This window comes from Tamandua tetradactyla, chromosome X, assembly GCF_023851605.1.
Source record: "Tamandua tetradactyla isolate mTamTet1 chromosome X, mTamTet1.pri, whole genome shotgun sequence".
NCBI lineage: Eukaryota > Metazoa > Chordata > Mammalia > Pilosa > Myrmecophagidae > Tamandua > Tamandua tetradactyla.
Window position 1 is genome coordinate 139,821,084 of NC_135353.1, and position 24,916 is coordinate 139,845,999.

The 24,916-nt window shown below is 37.8% G+C and overlaps 1 pseudogene; it reads right to left on the reverse strand.

Annotated features, from left to right (window-relative positions):
- Positions 1-5,837: 5,837 nt before the first annotated feature.
- LOC143672105 (RE1-silencing transcription factor-like) lies at positions 5,838-9,569 on the reverse strand (annotated as a pseudogene).
- Positions 9,570-24,916: the final 15,347 nt, after the last annotated feature.

The following is a 24,916-nucleotide window of genomic DNA, read 5'->3' on the forward strand; positions in this document are numbered from 1 at the left end:
TTGTCAAATGGTTTTTCAGCATCAATGAAGATGATCATGTGATTTTTCCCTTCTGATTTGTTAATGTGCTGTATTATATTAATTGATTTTCTTGTGTTGAACCATTCTTGCATTCCTGGCATAAACCCCACTTGGTAGTGGTGTATAATTCTTTTAATGTGCTTTTGGATTTGATTTGCTAATATTTCAATGAGAATTTTTGCACCTATGTTCATTAGGCAATGGGCCTGTAGTTTTCCTCTCTTATATCATCTTTACCTGGTTTTGGTATTAAAATGATATTAGCTTCATAAAATGAGTTAGGTAGAGTTCCTTTTTCCTCAATTGTTTGGAAACGTTCAAGCAGGATTGGTGATAGTTCTTTCTGAAATGTTTGGTAAAATTCCCCTATGAAGCCATCTGGCGCTGGGCTTTTCTTATGGAAGATTTTTGATGACTGACTGAATCTCTTTACTTGTGATTGGTGTGTCGAGATCTTCTATTTCTTCCTGAGTCAGTGTAGTTTGTTTTTGCATCTCCAGGAATTTGTCCATTTCATCTAAGTTGTCTAGTTTGTTGATGTATAGTTGTTCATAGTATCCTCTTATGATTTTTTCAGAGTCTGTGGTGATGCACCTTTCTCTTTTCTGATTTTTTTATTTGCATTGTCTCTCTTTATTTCTTTCTCAGTCTTGCTAGTGGCCCATCAATTTTAATGATTTTCTCAGAGAACCAACTTTTGGTTTTATTGATTCTTTCTATTGTTCTTTTGTTTTCCCATTCATTTATATCTGCTTTAACTTTGTTATTTCTCTTCTCCTATTTGTTTTGAGGTTAGTTTGCTGTTCTCTCTCAAATTCCTACAGGTTTTCTGTTAAGCCCTCAAGTTTTGTGATTTCTTCGTTTTTCAATATGGGTATTTAGGGCAAGAAATTTCCCTGTCAGCACAGCCTTTGCCACATCCCATAAGTTCTGATAGGCTGTATTTTCATTTTCATTCATCTCCAGATAGCTACCCTAGCAATTTCTTCTTTTACCCACTGGTTCTTTAACAGTGTGTTATTTAATCTCCATATATTTGTGAATGTTCTTGATCTTTGGTGGTTATTGAGATCCAGCTTCATCCATTGTGATCAGAGAAAGTGCTTTGAATAATTTCAATTTTTTTTAGTTTACAAAAATCTGTTTTGTTCCCCAGCATTTGATCTATCCTGGAGAATGTTCCATGAGCACTAGAAAAGAACTTGTAACCTTGTGCTTTTGGGTGCAATGATCTATCTATCTATCTATCTATCTATCTATCTATCTATCTATAAATCTGTTAGGTCTAACTCATTTATCAGGTTATTTAACTTCGTTTCCTTGCTGATATTCTGTCTGGTTCTTCTATCTATAGAGGAGAGTGGTGTATTATAGTCTCCTACTATTATTGTTGAAACATCTATCTTCCCTTCAGTTTTGCCAATATCTGTCTCATGTACCTGGAGCTCCTTGAATTGGAGTATAAACATTTATGAAATTGTTATATCTTGGTGAATTGACACTTTACTTAGTATATAGTGTCCTTCTTTGTCTCTTATAATGTCTTCCCATTTAAAGTCTGTTTTGTCCAATAGACTTTAAATGGGACTTTGGTTACAACTTGCATGGAAATTCTTTTCCTCTTTTCACTTTCAATCTATCTGTATTCTTGTGTCTAACATGAGTCTCTGGTAAGCAGCATATAGTTGGATTATGTTTCTTAATCCATTCTGCCAATCTGTATCATTTAATTGGTAAATTTAGTTCATTAACATTCAAAGTTATTACTAAAAATGCGTTTCTTGATTTCACCATCTTATCTTTTTATTTAATTTGTCAGATCTACATATTCTTTTCCCTCTGTCTCTTTGTAGTCTTTGGATTACCCTTAGTGGTACTCTTCAATTCTGTGCCCTCCTACAGACCTCCCTCTCTTGTGCTTTTTTTTCACCAGGCAGAACTCCTTTTAGTATTTCTTGTAGGGCTGGTCTCTTATTTACAAATTTTTTCAGGACTTCTTTGTCTGTGAAAGCTTTAATCTCTCCCTCAATTTTGAAGGACATTTTGGCTGGGTACAGAATTGTTGGCTGGAAGTCTTTCTCTTTCAGGATCCTGAATATATCATACCACTGACTTCTCACCTCCCGGGTGCTAGTTGAGTAGTCTGGATTCAGTCTTCTTTGATTTCCCTTGTATGTAGTAGATTGTTTATCTCTTGCTGCTTTCAGGATATTCTGCTTCTCTTCAGCATTTGACAGACTGATTAGTATGTGCCTTGCTGAAGACTTATCTGGATTTATTCTGTTTGGAGTTCTTTGGGATTCTTTGACTTGCATATTTATGTTCTTTATGAGGGTGGGAAGTTTTCCCCACATTGTATCCTAAACTACTCTTCCTAGCCCTTTACTCCTCTCTTCTCCTTCTAGGACACCAATGATTCTTATATTTGTGCACTGTGTTTTGGCTATCATTTCCCTGATTTCCCATTCATTTTTTCCCATCTTTTTTGCCATTTGCTGTTTTCAGTCTTCAAAGTCAGTCATCCTGTCCTCTATATCACTTATTCTTTCTTCTGTCTCTTCAAATATGGTTGTGTGCCTCTAGTCTGTTTTTCATTTGGTCAACAGAGTCTTTAATCTCTGTGATTTCTGCTATTTTTCTATTTATTCTTTCAAATTCCTCTTTATGCTCTTCTAGTCTCTTCTTGATCTTTATGTCATTTGCTATCCCACTTGTTTATTAAGTAGATTTGATTAAACATCTTTGATTAGTTGTTCCAATGTCTGTGTCTCCTCTGGTGTTTTAATTTGGTCATTAGGCAGGGCTAATCTGTCTGCATTGTGATATGCTTGGTGATCATCTGCTGTCTTCATCGCATGTAAATATCTTGATTGATTTATTTGGGAGTTGATTTCTTTCAGGAGTCTAAGGCCTTGTGTTTGTGGGATGATTGTACAGCAGGGAGCAGGGCAAGAGGTGGGCACTCACTGCGGTGATTTGTTTCAGGGCAGGTACAGGTGCAGTTTGGAGATGTTACCGTGATGCTTGTGAACATGGGTGCCCAGCGGCCAGGGACAACATAGCTGTGCTGGTGCACTGGTCTGGGGGGAATAACCCTGTTGTGTGCTGGTCTAAGGCACAGGACCCTTTGTGCGCATGTGTAGAGCTGGGGCAGCAGGTCGCCATTATATCTTTATGGATTGGGGGCAGATGTGACCTGGCTGCGCAGGTCAGCACTTTCTCAGAGTTGGGCAGTGTGGATGAGGGCCCTGCCCATGTGTGGTTCTAGGACTGCTGTAAAGTGCAGTTCTCACAGCTGAATAACGTGATTGGCAGCTCGTGAGCATGCGTGGGCTTGAGAGTTCCGTAAATGGATGCACAGAGCTCAGGTGGGGCTAAGTGAGGCTATGAGACACTATGGATGGTGTGGGTGGGATGGGGGGGTAAGGGGTGGCAGGGATAGCTTAGGTATAGAAGTTAGTGTCCGCAGCCTTTATGTGCTGGCAACAGCCTGCAGGGAACAGAGAAGGGGAGGTAGTGCTCAGGAGGGGTGCAGGAGAGGTGTGTTGGGCTGTACTTGGGGTGGGGGTAGGGGGCAGGTACATGCACTGGGGGCTGGTGAGGTGGGGGGATGTAGAACGTGGGGAATGGGAGTGGATGACGGGGTTCAGGTGCATGGGGTGTGGGGTGAGTCGTCGGTCACAGGGCTGTGCTGGTGAGGGTAGCACACCCAAGGACCATGGCCTGGCTTACTTCCTAGTCCCCAGCTGCTGTCTGTGCACTCCTGCAGGCTCTGTGGCTCCACAGCTCCACGCCAGGATCCAGCTTTCTGCCTCTCAGTTCCTCAGCCTCTGTAATCAGGGCCGCCGCATGTGGTGCAAAGGCTCTCCCAGGTCAACCCCCTAACCGCCACCTCAGTTGCCCTCCTGTCACTTCTCTAACTTTTCCGTGGAGCAGAGCTAAGCTTGAGCTACTGTAATTGGCCATCTTACCCCCCATACGAAGTTCAACCATCTTTTAAGTAAAACATCATTTTCAGTTGTTTCACAAATTTTTTACCCATACTTCATTAATGCTTTTCCTAATCTTTCAAGTTGTACTACCAAACTCTGAAACTTGCCTCAAAGATAACATCAAATAAAAAGAAAATAAATGATATATTAATGTAGCTATTCCAAAATAGGACATGGGGGGTTAGAATTATTCAAGATTCCCTATTGGAATCATAATTTATTTTATGCCAATGAATGGTCAGAACTGCCAAAAATCCTACGATGCAGTCTTTCATATTCTTTGGCGACTGACCTAAGAACTTAGAAAAAAATTGAGGAGTCCATGCCTTTTTTCATATAAAGTGCTCCTTAGAGAACCAAAATAGTTGCAATTCATTTGAGGCCTTGCCTGTAGAAAAAGGCTGCCAGAGGAACAGCCAGGGCACTCACTAAATTGTGGAGAACCCTGAGAATGTGTTTTTTTTTTAATCTGGACTGTACTTTTAAATTTAGCCAGCCTTTTTTACTGTATTCACAGGAAATGGCAGCTGGTCTGCCAACGCTCATACTATTCTCTTACTCTAAGGCTCTCTATGAAATAGCTACGGCTTTGGAATTTCACAAGTGATATTCTGTAACTTGAAGGAATAATTATGTCTCCTAATTCCAGGATTGAAGTTTTCAAATATCACTGCAATTCTTTATTCAGTTGAATAGCCATTTTGAAAAACAGTTTACCTCAAAGATATGATTTAGCACTGTACAGTTAGGAAAGAGCTGCTTAACAGGCAAAAAAAAAAAAATTATTACTGACGGTTGGTATAAAAGAAAAGAAAAAGCCCATTCCAAAAAAAAAAGACTATTCAATATAGAGCCTAGTGGTTTATTTATTGCAAAATCAAAATTCAGAGTTGCAAATTTACTACATCCATTCAAAACAAATAAATTACATGAAATACAGATTCTAGCATAGGTATGTGAAAATCAAACCACTGGACTGAACCTGCATGTTTCATTTGCTCACAAACTTGGACACACTAACACTCTGCAAAAATAACTACTGCAGCAAAGAAAAATAAATTGCTCTTTTGCAAACAAGCCTAAAAGCATCACTCCAAGGAGGCCAAAATAAACATGCATATATATTTATGAAGTGTTACCGTTAAACACAAATGCTATTTCTAAAAAATCCTTAGCTGCATAGGTTTAAAAAAAATTGCAACATCTTAAGCCATTAAACCACATACACAAAAAAACCCCACCAAAATCAGTTTTTATGACAACTAACATATACAAATAAGAAATATTGATCAAAACTCAGGAAGTAAATACCTGAACCAATACACTGTTAATTGTTGGGGGAATTTTTCTTCAATTTAAATGTCTCTTCTCAACCCTAAAAAATTTTAAAGTGCTAACTTTAGATAAAGGAGGCAAAGTCTTTAAATAATTTGCTATCAAGTATGTCAATTTTTATAGAGCTGAAAAAAAGAACTAACAGTAAACTAAAGTGAAACAGTAAAATAGAAATAATAAAACAAATTGACGCATTGTAGCTGGATAAAATAGACTGCTATTATACCACCTTGGCTTTCTTATTTCAATTAAATAAAAAAACTTACAGATTCAGGTTTCCACAGTTTTAGTACACTAGGTCTCTCAGATCTGCTAACTTTTACAATCAAATGGTATGCAAAAAGTTATATGGAAAACAGTACCACTGAAAAACCAACACAGCACTAATGAAAGCAATCTTAAAAATAAAAGGTTGTCTATTACTGTAAATGAATATAAAATGTAATGGAGCTTAAAAAAGTAAGAACTATGGCCTAGTCCAAAGTTTAATTACTGCTGCCCTTTAGCTGCTTTTTCAAGAAAATATGCATTAGTCAAATGGTGTTTTAGGTGTTTGTTGGAATATTTTTCCTTTCTAAAATAAAAATTAAAAATATACAAACAATATCCCTCAATTACTTTGATTCCCAAGGCTTCTTTTTCATTTTTTTCTCCTAGTTTCTTGTGGAACTGGCCAAGCCCCTTTCAATCCAGAATCATCACTACCCTCTGACATGTTGTCACTTAGGTCACTTTCATCATGACTGTGGATGCTTTCACTTTCAGCAATTTCTCGAGACTCACTGACTACTGCGGTAACAGGAGGTGATGCCAGACCAGTTTTGGACATTGCTTCTCCTTTTTCTATTGGTGGGGGAAGAAGTACTGGGGAAACTGGCTCTTCAACTGCCGAGTCTTTACCAGCAAGATTTTCTGTTGTATTCTCATTGGTGTCAGTTTCCATTTCACAAAGCGTAGTGTCAGCCTGACATTTACCAACTAAAATTTCATGCTCTGAAATTTTCAAGTTTGGTTCAGAGGTTGAAATACTGGTAGATTCAGGACCAGCTATACATTTTTATCTGCCTCGTCTACTTTCTGAAGAAGGACGTCTTTAATTCCTTTCCCTACAGAGCTTAAATTTTGGTCTTTTGATTCCTCTTCTTTTCAGTTTTCCTTTGGCAGTGCTGGTGATGGTGGTAGGAGATCCTACACACATGTGCTTTCCTTTAAGATCTGTCTATCTTTGTTAACAGGCATTAAGTCAACTTCAATAAGTACTTCCTCGTTCTGTCCCATTTCACTCTGCCTGCCAGACGTTTCCATTGAACTATCTTTTGGATGAGGAGACCCTCTGGGGATCCGCTCCATCTGAGAAGGAAGCTCCCATGGGAGGAAGAGAATCCATGGAAGGTGATTCCATCTGAATAGAATCTATGAAAGGAGGCTCCAACTGAGCCTGCATCATTTGAGCAGACTCCATGGGAAGAGGTTCCATCTGAGCAGACACTATAGAAGGTGACACCATTGGAACAGTCCCCTTCTAAGCAGACTCCGTATGAGAAAGCTCTGTCTGAGCAACTCCAGACTGAACACATCCCTTCTGAGCAGGAGTCATTTGAGATGGCTTGCTGCTTTGTTTACTTGATTTGTTTTTTTGGAGTCTTCTCCTGTGTACCTTTTTTCATGCCAGTGTTTTGCTTTTTATTCTCCTCCACTTTGCAGCCACGCTTTGGTACTTTCTGACAGTTTTTAGATCTGCTTTTCACCTTCTTTTTCTTTTTTTTTTTTTGTCACAACTTCTTTATCGTGCATAGGATCATTAAAGAAATGGGCTTCAGTTTCCATCTTCCTTTTGTTTTTCTGCTTTATAGAATTCATTTCCTGTATGTACATCCATCTCTTTAGGGTCGGTTGCAGATTTGCCAATTCTAGAAGTCACTTGAACTACTGAGGCATTACTATAAGGCTTTTTCTCTTTTGAAACCTTATCTTTTTTTCCACTTTTACAAGCTTCTCATATTTATTTCCAGACACATCGCCTTTTATTTTTATTTTACTTTTTTGGGGGAGAGGTGTGCATGGTCACATCTCCCTTTATTTTTGTCAGCTGTGTTTCTATTTTATCATTGCTAATATCGTTATTGAGCAAGTCATCCTCCTGCTTTTTGTGCTTTTAAGTTTCAGTTTTGAAATATTCATCATTTTATTAGGACAAGTAGAATGCTTAGATTTGAAATGATACTTCAGATTTCACTTCTTGAAGATGCATAGTCACCAATAGGGTAACTGAAGTACTGTGGGTTAACATAAAGCTCTGTGTGTTTTTTTTTACTTTTTTTTTACATGGGCAGGCACCACGAAATGAACCCAGGTCTCCAGCATTGCAGGTGAGAACTCTGCCACCAAGCCACCATTGCCCTCTATGGCGATTTTTTGAAGTTATTTCTAACTGCTGTTTTGTAGTCACAGTGTGGGCAGTCAAGAGGTTTATGTCCACTGTGAACCTGTCTCACATGGTGGGTTACCTCATGTTGATTAGAGTTCACACAACTGCACTGATCATATTTAAATGGCTTCTCACCTGAATGAGTATGTATATGTCTGGTTAGATGAGTCTTCTGAAAACTTGAGTAAGGACAAAGCATTTATGATGGTGTTCTCCTGTGTGAGTTCGAACACACTGAACATAACTGTATTTTCTCTTTGAAAAATAGTTGCTTTTTCCACATGTGTATACTTTCCAAGGAAAATGATTTTTCAAGTGTTTACTCAAGTGATATTCACTTACTGTGTAAATAATGCTATGGTACACTCACTGATTATCCCCAGCTCTCTGGTGGGGTGTTTCAGATGCACAGTATTTAGTGATCATATTGGTTGGCAGTATAGCCACAGCACTTATAGCAAATGGGCCTATGGAGACACCTCCCTCTTCTGCAGCGGAAGAATCAAATTCCCTGGCTTTTGCTTGCTTCTCTGCACTTTCTTCCACAAAAAATTTCTTGGCACTGTGAACTCTAATATGATGAAGAAATTGTTCTTCAGACCCTGCTTCAGACTGGCATGGCTTACAGCAAAAGGGTTTTGTCTTCAAATTCTTGCATTTGTCCTCTGCTCCAGATGTTCCAGTAGGAAGATCTTAATTTGAGCTATACATTTCTGGGGCAACAGATACCTCAAATACAGGCTGTAGTTCTATAACACTGAGTTTCAAACTTCCAGTTCCATGCTTTCAATTCCATTAGGTTCACCTTTTATTTCAGGAGACTCTACAAGTCCTTCCCATCACTACCTGGCATCAATTCTGCCATCTGCCTTTCTTCCTCAAGCAGGTAATCACAGTAAAGCAGGATAAAATGAGACAACTGCAAGTTCCTGGTTTCCAATCCAACTCTGAAAAAGTTAACAGACAACTGCAAATTCTTAGTTTCCCACCTACCTCTAAAAGAGTTAAGGGACAGCTGAAAGTACTTTTTTTCTTATCTAGCTCCAAGGGAAGTAATGCAAACTGAAAACTTTAGCTGCAAACTTGACAGGACAAAAATTTCCCCTAAAGCCCCCCAAACTCCTGAAACCATCAAAACCTCCTCAAACCATAAAAGCATGAAAAATCTTGGGCCCAAAGCAAAATCAGTTAATAACACAAAGCCTGTTGTTCTAAAGATTGTTAAACATCTGCCCTAAGACAAATTCTGGATATGTGACAGGTTGACCACAAGCATCAATAGTTATCTCTTCCTGAAATAATGCTAGCTCTGTAAGCACCTGGTTAATATAAACCATGTAAGACCTAGTGTTCAAAGGTTACTATGGAAACATGCCACTAAAAAAACCCTTCCTATTAAACAAGCTAACCCACTCCCACTCAGTGTGTTTCTCCCTTGAACATGTCTGTATTATCTCTTTAATGTGTAGTTTCTGTCTCATTCCTTTTAATAAACTTTACTGCTTATTCCTATTGGCCCTCTCATTTGTCTAAATTCTTTTAGCAACAAGACTTCTGAACCTGGAACAGGGCTCAGCTGGCACCATTTCCAGCCAGGCACCATTACAACAAGTGCCATTAACTTCCCCAGTCAAGGGCACACTTGCCAGCATGACAAGCTGAGGGGTGGCCAGTTTGACTTTGGAGGAGTGATGCAAATCATAAATATCATTAGGCAAGGCCATGACAATGTTGGTGCTGCCAGTGAATAGTCCTCCTTCTCCAGAAGACCATCCCATTACCTGGGTTGCCATATCTGTATCCTGGACAAAGAGCAACTTTTTTTGCATTGTGCTCAACTTGGCCTACTTGCCTAATAGAAGCTATTACAAAACCATCTGTTGAAAACATGCTGGCTTTTTAAATAGGCTTGACTACAGTTACTTTAAAATTTAAAAGGTGCCATTCTTAGATTAAGTGTTTTGCCTAAGTTTTAAAACGCAAACCAAATTGGTAATATGTGCCATGAAAAGTGGAATCAAAATGCCAACACAGGAGTTCTGGGAAGATGGCTGACTAGAGTAACTCAAGATTAGTCCAGCTCCACAAAAAGTTAGAAAAGGGACAGGAGGGCAACTGAGGTGGCAATTCGGGAGTACAGCTGACCTGGGAAAGCCTTCTGCACCATATGCTACAGACCTGCATGCAGAGGCTAAGGAACTGACAGGCAGAAAGCTAGAGCCTGATGCAGAGGTATGGAGCTGCGGAGCCCATGGGAGTGCACTGACAGCAACACAGAACTAGGAAGTAAGCCAGACCACATTCCTTGGGCATGCTACCCTCACCAGCACAGCCCCATGACCAGCAATTAACCAAACACCCCACACACCTGAAACCGCTCACCCACTCCCATTCCTCACACTCCAGGCACCCCCACCCCACCAGTCCCCAGTGCACATACCTGTCCCAAACCCCCACCCCAAGTGCAGCCCAACCCAAATTTCCTGCATCTGTCCTGAGCACTACCTCCCCCTCCCTGTTCCCTGTATGATACTGCCAGCAAATAAAGGTGGCAGGCATTAACCTCCATACCTAGGCTACTGCCACCCCTCACCCAAAGTGTTGCACAGCATCGCCACGCCCTCCTTGATCTCAGAGCATCCATTTACATCACTGCCAGGCCCACGCATGCGTACGGGCCCCCAATCATGTCATTCAGCTCTGGGAATCACACCCTACAGCAATCCTAGAACCGTGCATACACAGAACCCTCAGCCTCACTTCCCCCAGTTCTGAGAAAGTGCCGACCTGCACAGCTGGGTCACATCTGCCCCCAATCAATGAAAGCTTAATGCCAACCTGCTGCCACACCTCTACACATGCATACAGAGGACCCCATGCCTTAGACCAGTGCACACCAAGGTTACACCCCCTGAGACTTGTGCACCTGCAAAGCTACATCCTCCCTGGCTGCTGGGCACCCATGTTCACAAACATTAGCATAACATCCCCAACCTATGCCCATAACTACCCTGAAACAAATCACTATACTGATTGCTCCACCCCGTGCCCTGCTCCCTGCTTTCAACCATCCCACAAACAAGGGGCCTTAGAGTACTGAAAGAAATCAACTTCCAAAGTAAATCTATCAAGATATTTACATGCAGCGAAGACAGCAGAAGAGAACTAAGCATATAACAATGCAAACATTTATAGTCCTACCTAATGACCAAATTAAAACACCAGAGGAGACACAGACATTGGAACAATTAATCAAAGAAATACAACTCTATTTAGTAAAATAAGTGGGATAGCAAATGACATAAAGGAGATAAAAAAGACAGAACAGCATAAAGAGTTATTTGAAAGAATACATAGAAAAATAGTGGAAATCATGGAGATTAAAGACTCTGTTGACCAAATGAAAAACAGACTAGAGGCACACAACACCAGATTTGAAGAGACAGAAGAAAGAACAAGTGTTATAGAGGACAGGATAATTAACTTTGAAGACTGAAAAAAGCAAATGGCAAAAAAGATGGAAAAAATTGAATGGGAACTCAGAGAAATGATAGAAAAAACAAAGTGCACAAATATAAGAATCATTGGTGTCCCAGAAGAAGAGAGGAGTAAAGAGCTAGGAAGAGTAGTTTAGGATACAATGGGAGAAAACATCCCAACCCTCATAAAGGACGTACATGTACAACTCAAAGAAGCCTAAACAACTCCAAACAGAATAAATCCAAATAGGCATTCACCAAGGCACATACTAATCAGTCTGTCAAATGCTGAAGAGAAGCAGAGCATCCTGAAAGCAGCAACAGAAAAACAATCTTCTACATACAAGGGAAATCAAATAAGACTGAGTTCAGACTACTCAACTGGCACGCTGGAGGCAAGAAGGCAGTGGTATGATAAATTCAAGATCCTGAAAGACTTCCAGCCAAGAATTTTGTACCCAGCCAAATTATCCTTCAAAATTGAGGGAGAGATTAAAGTCTTCACCGACAAAGAAGTCCCAAAAGAATCTGTCAACAAGGGATGGGCACTACAAGAAATACTAAAAGACATTCTGCAGGCTGAAAAAAATAGACAGAAGAGGGAGGGCACAGAATTTAAGAGTACCACTAAGGGTAATTTAAAGAATACAAAGAGAAAGAGGGTAAAGAATATACAGATGTAGCAAATTAAATTAAAAAGATAAGATGGTGGAATCAAGAAATGCATTTTCAATAATAACTTTGAATGGTAACGGACTAAACTTACCAATTGAAAGATACAAATTGGCAGAATGGATTAAGAAACATAATCCAGCTATATGCTACTTGCCAGAGACTCATCTTATACACAAGGATACAAATAGATTGAAAGTGAAAGGATGGAAAAAGATTTTCCATGCAAGTAGTACCCAAAAGAAAGCAGGAGTAGCTATACCAACACCGGACAAAATAGACTTTAAATGTAAAGACATCATAAGAGACAAACAAGGACACTATATACTAATTAAAAGGTCAATTCATCAAGAAGATATAACAATCATTAATGTTTATGCTCCCAATCAAGGCACTCCAAAGTACATGAGACAGACATTAGCCAAGACTGAAGGAAGTGATAGATGTTTCAACAATAGTATTAGGAGACTTCAATATAGCATTCTCCTCTATAGATAAAACAACCAGACAGAAGATCAACAAGGAAATACAGAAATTAAATAACTGTATAAATGAGTTAGACCTAACAGACATATACATAGGTCATTGCACCTGAAAGCACAAGGTTACACATTCTTCTCAAGTGCTCATGGAACATTCTCCAGGATACATCATATGCTGTGGTACAAAACAAGTTTTTGTAAATTTTAAAATATTGAAATTATTCAAAGCATTTTCTCTAATCAAAATTGGACAAAACCGGATCTTATACCTTAACTTTAAACCACCAAAGGTTAAGAACATTTGCAAATATATGAAGATTAAATAACACACTCTTAAACAACAAGGGGGGGGGTCAAACAAGAAATTGTTAAAGAAATCAGTTGCTATCTGGAGATGAATGAAAAAGATAATGCAACTTATCAGAACTCATGGGATGTGGCAAAGGCTGTGCTGACAGGGAAATTTATTGCCTTAAATGCCAATATTAAAAAACAAGAGAGAGCAAATATTAAGGACTTAACAAAACACCTGGAGGAACCTGAGAAAGAACTGCAAACTAACCCCAAAACAAACAGCAGAGGAGATAACAAAGATTAAACCATAAATGAATGGGAGATAAAAGAACAATAGAAAGAATCAATAAAACCAAAAGTTGGTTCTTTGAGAAAATCAATAAAATTGATGGGCCACTAGCAAGACTGACAAAGAAAAAAAGAGAGATGATGCAAATAAAGAAAATCAGAAATGAGAAGGGTGCATTACCACAGACCCTAAAGAAATCATAAGAGGATTCTAAGAACAAATACACATCAACAAACTAGACAATTTAGATTAAATGGACAAATTCCTGGAGACACACAACAAGCTACACTGAATCAGGAAGAAATAGAAGATCTCAACACACCAATCACAAGTAAAGAGATTCAGTCAGTCATCAAAAATCTTCCATAAGAAAAGCCCAGGGCCAGATTGCTTCACAGGGGAATTTTATCAAACATTTCAGAAAGAACTAACACCAATACTGCTCAAATGTTTCCAAACAATTGAGGAAAAAAAGGAACTCTACTGAACTCATTTTATGAAGCTAATATCATTTTAATACAAAAACTGGGTAAAGATGCTATAAGAAAGGAAAACTACAGGCCCATCTCCCTAATGAACACAGATGCGAAAATTCTCATTAAAATATTAGCAAATCGAATCCAAAAGCACATTAAAAGAATTATACACCACTACCAAATGGGGTTTATACCAGGAATGCAAGGATGGTTCAACACAAGAAAATCATGTAGCACATTAACAAATCAGAAGGGAAAAATCACATGATCATCTCGATTGATGCTGAAAACCATTTGACAAAATTCAGCATCCTTTTTGATAAAAACACTCCAAAAGATAGGAATCAAGGGTTACTATCTCACTCTGATAAAGGAAATATATGAAAAAACGATAGCCAGCATTGTACTCAATGGAGAGAGATTGAAAGCCTTCCCCCTAAGATCAGGCACAAGACAAGGATGCTCACTGTCACTACTGTTATTCAACATCGTGCTAGAAGTTCTAGCTAGAGCAATCAGGCAGGACAAAGAAATAAAAGGCATCCAAATTGGAAAGGAAGAAGTAAAACTCTCATTATTTGTAGATTATATGATACTATACTCAGAAGATCCTGAGAAATCTACAGCAAAGTTACTTGAGCTAATAAACAAATTCAGCATGATGGTGGGATATAAAAATAATGTGCAAAAATCAGTAGCATTTCTATACACAAGAAATGACCTAGCTGAGGAGTCAGTGCAGGAGAAAATTCCATTCAAAATAGCAACTAAAAGAATCAAATACTAAGGAATGAACTTAACTAGGGACGTAATGCACTTGTATGCAGAAAACTACATAACATTGCTAAAAGAAATCAAAGGAGATCTTAATATCCATTCCCTGCTAATGAATAGGAAGGCTAAATATAGTTAAGATGTCAATTCTCCCCAAATTGATCTACAGATTCAACACAGTACCAATCAAAATTCCAAGAACCTTCTTGGAAGATTTGGAAAAGTTAACTACCAAATTCATCTGTAAGGGAGAGACCCCAAACAGCTAAAAGCATCCTAAAAAAGAAGAACAAAGTGGGGTTATTAACATTCCCTGACTTTAAAACCCATTAAAAAGCAACAGTGGTCAAAACAGCATGGTACTGGCAAAAAGACATAAGCATTGACCAATGGAATCAAATCGAGTGTGTAGAAATAGACCACCAAATCTATGATTTTTGACAAAGCCTCCAAATCCTCTGAACTCGGACAAAATGGTCTTTTCAATAACTGAGCATGAAAGAACTGGATATCAATAGACAATAGAATGAAAGAGGACCCCTATCTTACACCCTACACAAAAATTAACTCAAAGTCCATCAAACACCTAAAATATAAGAAGTAGCACCATAAAGCTTCTAGAAGAAAATGTAGGGAAACATCTTCAAGACCTCGTAATAGGAGGTAGCTTCCTAAACTTTACACCCAAAGCACAAGCAACAAAAGAAAGACTAGATAAATGGAAACTCCTCAAAATCAAATGCTTCTGCACCTCAAAAAACTTTGTCAACAAGGTGAAGTGGCAGCCAACTCAATGGGAGAAAATATTTGGAAATCACGTGTTGGACAAACGTTTGATTTCCTGTATATACAAAAAAATCATACAACTCAACAACATAAGAACAAACAACCCAATTATAAAATGGGCTAAAGATTTGAGTAGGCATTTTTCTGAAGAGCAAATGCAGATGGCTCAAAGCACATGAAGAGCTGCTCATTTACATTGGCTATAAGGGAAATGCAGTCAAGACTACAATGAGATACCACCTCACACCTATAAGAATGGCTGCTATTAAACAAACAGGAAACTATAAACGTTGGAGAGGATGTGGAGGAAACTGGGACACTTATGCACTGCTGGTGGGAATGTATAATGGTGCAGCCACTATGGAAGACTGTTTGGTGGTTCCTCAAGAAACTAAATATCAAGTTGCCCTTTGATCCAGCAATAGTACTACTTGGTATATAAACAGAAGAGCTGAAAGCAATGACACAAACAGACATTAGCACACCACTGTTCACAGCAGTATTTTTCACAATCGGCAAACGATGGAAACAAACCAAATGCCCATCAACAGACAACTGGATCAACAAAATGTGGTATATACATACAATGGAATATTATGCAGCAGTAAGACCAAATTATGTCTTGAAGCACATGACAAGATGGATGAGCCTTGAGGACATAATGCTGAGTGAAATTAGCCAGACACAAAAGGACAGATACTGTATGATTCCACTTCTATGATTAGCATAAGGTATAATTAGAGGATTATAATACAGAATTTAGAGGACTTTGAGATACACAGAAGCTAGAGATGGGTGAACTGTTAGCTAATGAGGTTGAACTCCAATAAGGGAACAGATAGGAGTGAAGATTTCTCCAGTGGGTCTAGAAGTAATCTTGTCATATTGAAGATGAACAAGATTGAAAGGGGTTATATAGACCTATGTGTCCCCCTGACTCACACTAGAAATATGAATGAGTTCTCATAAAAATTACTCAAAGATATGATTCTGGTATAAAGAGGCTTAAGTCCAGGGTCTGGGGGAAAACAGCTATTGCATGTTATAAGCTATGTTCAAAAGGACATTATCGGCACCACCACAGCAACAGCAGGGGTTAATAATGGGGTGAGGGACAAGAGTTAAGAGGAGGTTTATTCTCCCTATTTGGTGAGGATGTGCTTATTGTTTTCTGTCTCTTGGGAACAATGAAATTATCTAAAATTGAGAGTATTGATGAACTGTGGATTTTGAGTCCTCTACATGATGCCCCATGAATGCAGGTGGCTGAAGTATGCACTGACCAAGAAGTAGACTGGCAAACGATGGTATATACTTATGAACGAAGGCTGTGCTGCTACAAAAAGGAACAATATCGTGAGGCATGCAACGATGTGAATGGACATGTGGGACATTTGGTGAGACAAAATAAGCCAGAAACAAACAAACAAACAAACAAAAAACAATGGTTATGGTTACCTTTAGAAAATGCTGATAATAAAACAGGGGCCTAGATTGTAAATTTTTAGAGCAGACACATTAAGCCCGGAGTGGTGATTATTACTTCTGGATTTTGAGAGGCTGTTTTTTATATATAACCTGATATTTACAGATATGAACGAAGCTGAATAGGTTGGGGTTAAATTAATTCAGATCATGGGCATAAGGAAAACAGTGTCTATATTTTAGAACCACACATACTCTTTGAGACCAATGGAAGAAAGGTTTATTTCATCTGGAACTGAAATTTTCTGTAGTGCATAATCTAATTCAACCTCTCGGTATAGCTCATTTGAATAATTGAAACACAGGAAGCACAGAATAAGAAAGAGGTCCTTTTATCCAGTATAGATTATTGTAATGCCTGGAAATATCCTAGTGTATTTTAAGCAGATAATCAAAAAGTATTGGCATGGAAGAAAGGTATATTTGATCTGGAACTGAAATTTTCTATAGAGCATAATTTAATTCAACCTATCGGTATAGTTCATTTGAATAATTGAAACACAGGAAGCACAGAATAAGAAACAGGTCCTTTAATCCTGTATAGATTATTATAATGCCTGGAAACATCCTAGAGTATATTAGGCAGATAATCAAAAAGTATTGGCGAAGTCCCCTGAGAGAGGGAAGAAAGAATATGGAACTATTAAACCTTAACATCAGGGAATCCCCTGATATTGTGTCTAACTTTTGGGACACCCAAATCAATAGGCCATGCCCTCGATCATGAGACTTACTCTTGTGAAGCTAATGTAGGTAGCGGAGAAACTTGGACCACCTATAGGTATGCCTAAGAGTTACTTCTGGAGGACCTCTGTTGTTGCTCAGATGTGGCCTCACTCTCTCTAAGGCCAACTCTGCAAATGAAATCATTGTCCTTCCCCTCAAGTGGGAGATGACATTCAGGTATGTAAGTCCCCGTGGTAATGTGGGAGAGGACTCCCAGGGATGAATCCAGACCTGGCACCACGGGATCAACAATTACATCCTGACCAAAAGGGGGAAAAGAAGTATAATTAATAAAGTATCAGTGGTGGAGAGAGTTCAAATAGTTTCGAGAGGCTACTCTGGAGGTTGCTCCTATGCAAGCTTGAGTTAGACATTTCTACCTATCATAACCTGCCAAACTCCAGTGAGGACCATTCCAGAAAATTCTAAAGAATACCTAGGACAATATATAAGATTCCACAAGGGTTCCATGCACTAGAGTAACTTTCTGGAAACCTACAACCTCCAGATGGGTCTCTGGTCCAGATAAGTACTGACACCTAGCCCAGCCTCTCCAGAACATCAGAGAGTTCCATCTCCCTACCCCATATTAGTGACAGACCCTCCCAATACAAAAAATTTAGAATTGCCATAGCCCAAACAACCCCAAAGACAAGTACAGAAAGATCAGAGGTGATGATGGAATGATACACAGAAGATAGGACTTAGCAAATACATATGAATGCTGTAATCATTAAACTGATATCTCTTTTAGTCTCCAGTATTTGAGAGCAGCTAAAAGTAAAAATCTAAAATTGTGAAATTGTAACCCATGTCAAAGTCTGAAACATATTCTAAAACTAATTGTGGTGCTATGCTTTGAAATTTATAGCTTTTTTGTATATATGTTATTGTTCACAAAAAAAAGAAAAAAAAAGTCAATTGTGATGATAAAAAAGTATTTAAGCCCTCTAGCCTCCTATATTCTGGAGGAGCTAGAAGGAAAAATATGAGAGGATCGTATGGATCATTTGGATCCATGACAAACTCTGGGATCTACCCTGCAACCACTTTTTGAAGAGTGCTTTGAAAACTATTGCTTTTTTATTCCTTTGCTTTGTATATATGTAATACTTACAATTAAAAGAGTTAAAAGAAAATGCCAACACAGAAAATTTACCACAAAAGCTTTCTCATGGCTTCAGAGCCCAGGCTATACAGTATTTACTCCAACATCAATTTTCCTAATTCCCTCAAATCTCTACTACCAACCCCCCACATGTCCAGGAGGTCATCTAAACATAGCCTGAAAGCCAAATGTGTTGCACAAATTCCTATGTGATATTGTCATGAGCCTATGCCTGGGTGGTGGCATTCCTGACTAAAATACACATTCAGCCGTTTTCTAAAAATACCTAACACAAAGCAGCTCTTTGCAGACTTAGCACCCTTGCTTCCTCTCTGGCCCCCTCACTGCAAAAATCTACACACCAACTCATGGGAGCTGTCCCAACACATGACCTGAATTTTTCCTGTGCCCTTCAACATTTAAATGGGAGAGAGCAAACTTGGGACGCCTTTGGGCTACACCAAGTCTTTCCCAAATCCAGGCAACATCCTCCCTAGCCTACAGGCCCAAGTCTAGGAAGAAGTAAAGTTACCAGATTGCTAGTGTCCTGGCTCGTCTGGCCATCCCAAACTAGCCTTCTTTGGAGAACTGGTGATACTGCCCCAGAAGTTTGCAAACTTTCCCCTCTTCTGCATCTGGTGAGACTCGCACACCTGGTTGGTTGGCTGGGCAGCTGGGTCTCCGTATGATTTTAATGGAAGCTTTCTTTAATTATATTCATTACTCTGTCAATATCCCTGAACAAAGGTCTCTGGCCAAATGCGAAATGATATTGAGTTTCTCTTTCAGCCAGAATGTTCCATTACTCTCTGTTTTTTGCTTGAAGAGCTTCTGCAATACCTAAATCCAGATTGTCTTTTCTCCTTCTTAGATCTACATTTTTTTGTATGACAATGTAATTTTTTTTCACAAGACGTTTTTTCTTTTTTGTGTGAAAAATAACATGCACAAAAAAGCAAATTTCAAAGAGCATTGCAACAATTAACTGTAGAACAGATTTCAGAGTTTGGTATGGGTTACAATTCCACAAATTTAGGTTTTTACTTCTACCGCTCTAAGATACTGGAGACAAAAGAAATATCAGTATAATGATTCAGTAGTCATACTCATTTGTTAAACCCTACTTTCTCTGTATAACTCCACCATCACCTTTAATCTTTCTCTCATTCTTTAGGAGTATTTGAGTTTTGCCCATTCCAACTTTTTCATGTTGGAAGGGGCTGCCGATAATTTGGGATACAGGTACGGAACTAGTTGATGTTCAGGAGAGGCTGACCCCTCCGTATTCTTAGATCTATGTTTACTCAACAGTTCTATACATTGATAAACAGTCTTGCAGATTGAGAATGCCATGATAGCAAAAAAAAAAAAAAAAGGAAGAAAGATAAAATATGTTACTATAAATCACTGCAGGCAAAAAGGAATAGGACTCAAAATAATGAAGGGGAAATTACAGTTTATACAGTAACAAATTCACTTTGGAGGATCAGCAATTAATAAAATTATCCCTTTTAAAATTTCTACATGGATCTACCTAATGAGATTACTTTACATTTAGGAGTAACCATTCATAAGAAGAAGAATGCCCTGTATTTATTATAAGATCATAATTAAATACTGCTATCATTATCAAATTAATATCTTCTTTGGATACTACCAATAAATCTAAGATTTAATTTCAAAATTTATTTTATGTTAATTCATTTTTCAAAGACCTTTAAAAATATCAGCAGTAATAATTCTCTTTATTTCATAAAAATTTTGTTTAGTGTGAAATGTGCACAAACTTTTAAATAATATATTTATACTGAATTAGGAGAAATTAGAAATCAAGAAGAGAGAGGGTGATAATTTTTATTTAATCGGTCCAGTCATTTCCACAATTGAAATTGTGTGCCACATTTTAAAGGGAAATGAACAACCCAGGGCAAATTTTGAAGTAAGCTACCTATGAAGGGGGCTGAAACAAATCAATATGTCTATATTAAAGGTGAAATTAAAAATACAGGGCAGAAATTGTTAGTGGACTGATTTTGGTTCAATACAAAAAGAACTTTCCATCAGCAGTATACAAAACTGGAATTGAATGACTGAAAAAGGGAATGATTTTCCTATATTCATCCTTAAAGTTGTTCCTACACAGTCTACGACCTTTAGTGAAATGTAGAGGGCATTGTTGGAAGAAAATTAAAGATTCAAAATACTCTTGGATTTCATGGATTCGTTTGCTTTACTAAAATTTTCTTGATTTAAAATATTTTTTCAGAAGTTTTTTATTCTTTCCATCTCTTCCATACATTGTTTTTAAATATAAGATGACAATATTTTACGGGTTTTTTTTATAGATACGTTTTACATATTTTGGAATGATTGTCAAAGACAATTTTTCTTGGTTTCAAAGGCCACAACCATCTTTTCATTATCACTTGCTTCCAGGTGATGAACACATATCAGAATATATTTTTTAATTTTTATTTTAATAACTATCTTCTCATAAAAAGAAAAAGAAGTGAGAAATTTCAGCCCTGGAGGAAAATTTGTAAATATGATTTGGCCCATAATAAAATATTTCCATTCACACAAATCTGTTCATTATGAGAAGTGAGAACACGTGGACCTGGCTTTGTCATCAGGAATGTTAAAGTTTCAAGTAAATATTTTCACATGACAATCACTCAAAACACCATTTAGCATTACAATAATTTAGAGAATCGCCATATTAATATATGATAAATAATGAAAATGTAACAAGTTTGGAGGTAAATCAAAAAAGAATGAAAGATCAATGTAATGCAGCACATTAACAAATCGAAAAGGAAAATAATCACGTGATTATCTCGACTGACACTGAAAAAGCTTTCGCTAAAATTCAGCATATTTTTCTGATAAAAACACTTCAAAAGGTACAAATCAAAGGAAAATTCCTCAATATAATGAAGCACATAGATGAAAAGCCCATGGTCAGCATGGAACTCAATGGGTAGAGACTGAATGCCTTCGTCCTAAGATGGGGAATGAGACAAGGATGCCCTCTGTCACCACTATTTTTCAACATTGTACTAGAAGTTCTAGCTAGAGTAATCAGACAGGAAAAATAAATAAAAGGCATCAAAATAGGAAAGCAAGAAGTAAAACTTTCATTATTTGCAGATGACATGATACTATACTTGGAAACTCCTGAGGGGACAATTAAGAAAAAAAAAATCCATTCACAATAGCACTAAAAGAATCAAATATCTGGGAATAAATTTAGCCAGGGATGTAAAGAACCTGTACATAGAAAACTACAAAACATTGCTAAAAGAAATCAAAGAAGATCTAAATAGGTGGAAAGACATGCCCTGCTCATGGATACAAAGGTTAAATTTAGTTAAGATGTCCATTCTACCCAAACTGATCTACAGATTCAATGCAATACCAAATGAAATTTCAACAACCTACTTTGAAGACTTGGAAAAGCAAATTATCAAACTCATTTGGAAGGGAAAGAAACCTTGAATAGCTAAAAATATCCTAAAAAAGAATGAAGTGGGAGAACTAATGTTCAGGATTTTAATGCTTATGTAAAGCCACAGTGGTCAAAACAGCCTGGTATTGGCACAAAGATAGAAGTACTAAACGGTGGAATCTAATCAAGAATGTGGAGATAGATCACGAAATCTATGGTCAGTTGATCTTTGACAAGGTATCCAAATCCACTGAACTGGGACAGAATAGTCTTTTCAATTAATGGGCATGGAGAACTGGATATCAAATAGCCAAAACAACAAAAGAGGACCCTTACCTTACACCCTATAAAAATAAACTCAAAGTGGATCAAAGACCTAAATATAAGAGCCAGTACAATAAAACTTCTAGAAGAAAATCTAGCGAAACATCTTCAAGACCTAGTAATAGGAGCTAGCTTCCTAAACTTTACACCCAAAGCACAAGAAACAAAAGAATAAAATAGATAAATGGGACTCCTCAAACTGAGGCTTCTGTGCCTAAAAAGTCTTTCTCAAAAAGATAAAGAGGCAGCCAACTCAATGGGAGAAAATACTTAGAATTCAGTATCAGATAAAGGTTTGATATCCTGTATATATAAATAAATCAAATAACTGAACAACAAAAGAACAAACAACCCAATTATAAAATGGACTAAAGACATGAACAGACATTTTTCTGAAGAGCAAATACAGATGGCTAAAAAGCACTGAAAAGATGCTCATTTTCATTAGCTATAAGGGAAACACAAATCAAGACTACAATGAGATACTACCTCACACCTAGAAGAATAGCTGCTATTTATAAACAGGAAACTGCAAATGTTGGAGAGAATGTACAGAAAATAGAACATTTATGCACTGCTGGTAGGAATGTATAATCATACAGCTGCTATGGATGGCAGTTTGGCATTTCCTTAGAAAACTAATTATTGAGTTACCCTAAGACCTGGCAATACCACTACTTGTTATATACCCAGAAAAGCCGAAAGCAGTGACACAAACATTTTCATACTGATATTCATAGCAGCATTATTCACAATTGCCAAAAGAAACAATCCAATTGCCCATCAACAGAAGAGTGGATAAATGAAATATAGTATATACACACAATGGAATATTATGCTGTAGTAAGGCGAAATGAGGTCCTGAAGCACATAACAACATGGATGAAACTTGAGGACATAATGCTGAATGAAATAAGCCCAACACAAAAAGGTAAACACTGTAAGATTTTGTATTATGTCCTTAGTAAAGGTATACTTAGAGGCCTATAATATAGAATATAAGGGACTTAGAAATACACAAAGCTAGAGATGGGTGAACAGATAGCTAATGATGTTGAACATAAATGTAAGGGAATGGATAGACGTGAAAGCATTTCATTACTGGGTTTATAAATATTGCCATACTGAAGTTGAACATGATTGAAAGGGGTTGCATAGAGCCATGTATCCCACCAATTAACACTACAAATATAAATAAGTTCTTGCACAAAATATTTCAAAAGTACAAATCTTCTACAAAGAGTCAATAATAGAGGGGTATGGGGAAAACTACTATTGCATGCTATGGTCTATAGTTAATAGGAAGAAATCAATAGTACCACAGCAATACTGGGGTAAATAATTGGGAGGAAGGACAAGAGATAAAGGGAGGTTTGGACTTTCAATTCCATGTGGGTATGTTTATCAGGTAAACTTCTCATTGGAGCAATGAAAATTGTCTAAAAATGAGAGTGCTGATGATTGTACAACTAAGTGAGGATAATCTGAGACACGGATTTTGACTTTGGACATTATACATGATGTACAATGGATGGAGGCAGCTGAAGGAGACAGTGACCGAAAAGCAGAATGGCAAAATGTAGGGTATACATATGATGAATATTGTGAAGCTACAGAAAGGATCACAGTCATGAGGTATGCAATGAGGTGAATGAACCTTGGGGACATTATGTGGTGCAAAATAAGTCAGAAACAAAAGAAAAAAATATTATATGGTCTCTTTGAGAAAATACTTTTAAGAAAATACTTACAAGAAAATTGGTGTCTGGATTGTAAGCTCTTATAACACTCACATTTAGTCCAGACCTGTTAATGTTAGTTATAGATTTTGAGATGCTATGCATATATACATATAACCTGGTATCTCTCTAAAACTTTGGCTACCTGTACAACATGTAAGACTCAGAGCAGGAGTTCTGCAGCTCTGAAAGTCAGCATTGCTACATATAACAACTGTTAAAGAAACCGAAAGAGATCAAGCTTCAATTAGACATAAGAATGAAGCCGACTAGGTCGGGACTAAGATGAATCAGAATACAGGGGTAAGGACGACATCGTATTTTAGAACTTCACCTACTGTATGCAACCAAAGTAAGAGAGGTTTATTTTATCCAAAGCCTAAATGCTCTGGAGCACATAATCTAACTTAATCTGTCTGGATAGCTCATTTAAAAAACCCAAACACATGAAGCCCAGAGCGGGAATAAGGGCTTGTAATTCTGTATAGATTAAGGTAATACCTGGATACATCCCAGAGTATGTTGGGCATTTAATTTAAAAGTATTGGAAAAGTCCCTTGAAAGACTGGAGAAAAATATGGAACTATTAAGGAAAGCCCTGAGATTGCTTCAAATACAGGGACTCCCTAGTCAATAGGCCAAGCACTTGATCTTGAGGTTTCTTTTTGTGAAGCATATTTCTGTAGCAGAGAACGTGAGCCTATCTATAATTATGCTTAAGAGTTACTTCTAGAAAACCTACTTTGTTGGCTCAGATGTGGCCATTCTCTCTCTAAGATTAACTCTGCAAAGAAAATTATTACCCTTCCCACTAAGTGCAACATGACATTCAGGAGTGAAAGTCTCCCTGGCAACATCAGACATGCCTCCCAGAGACAAGTCTGGTCCTGGCACCATGGGATTGACAATGCCTTCCTGACCAAAAGGGGGAAAAGAAATGTAACAAAATAAGCTATCAGTGGCTAAGAGAGTTCAGATAGAGTCAAGAGACTACTCTGGAGGCTATTCCTATGCAAGCTTCAGCTAGATATTGCTAATGGCCATGGTTTGTCAACCCC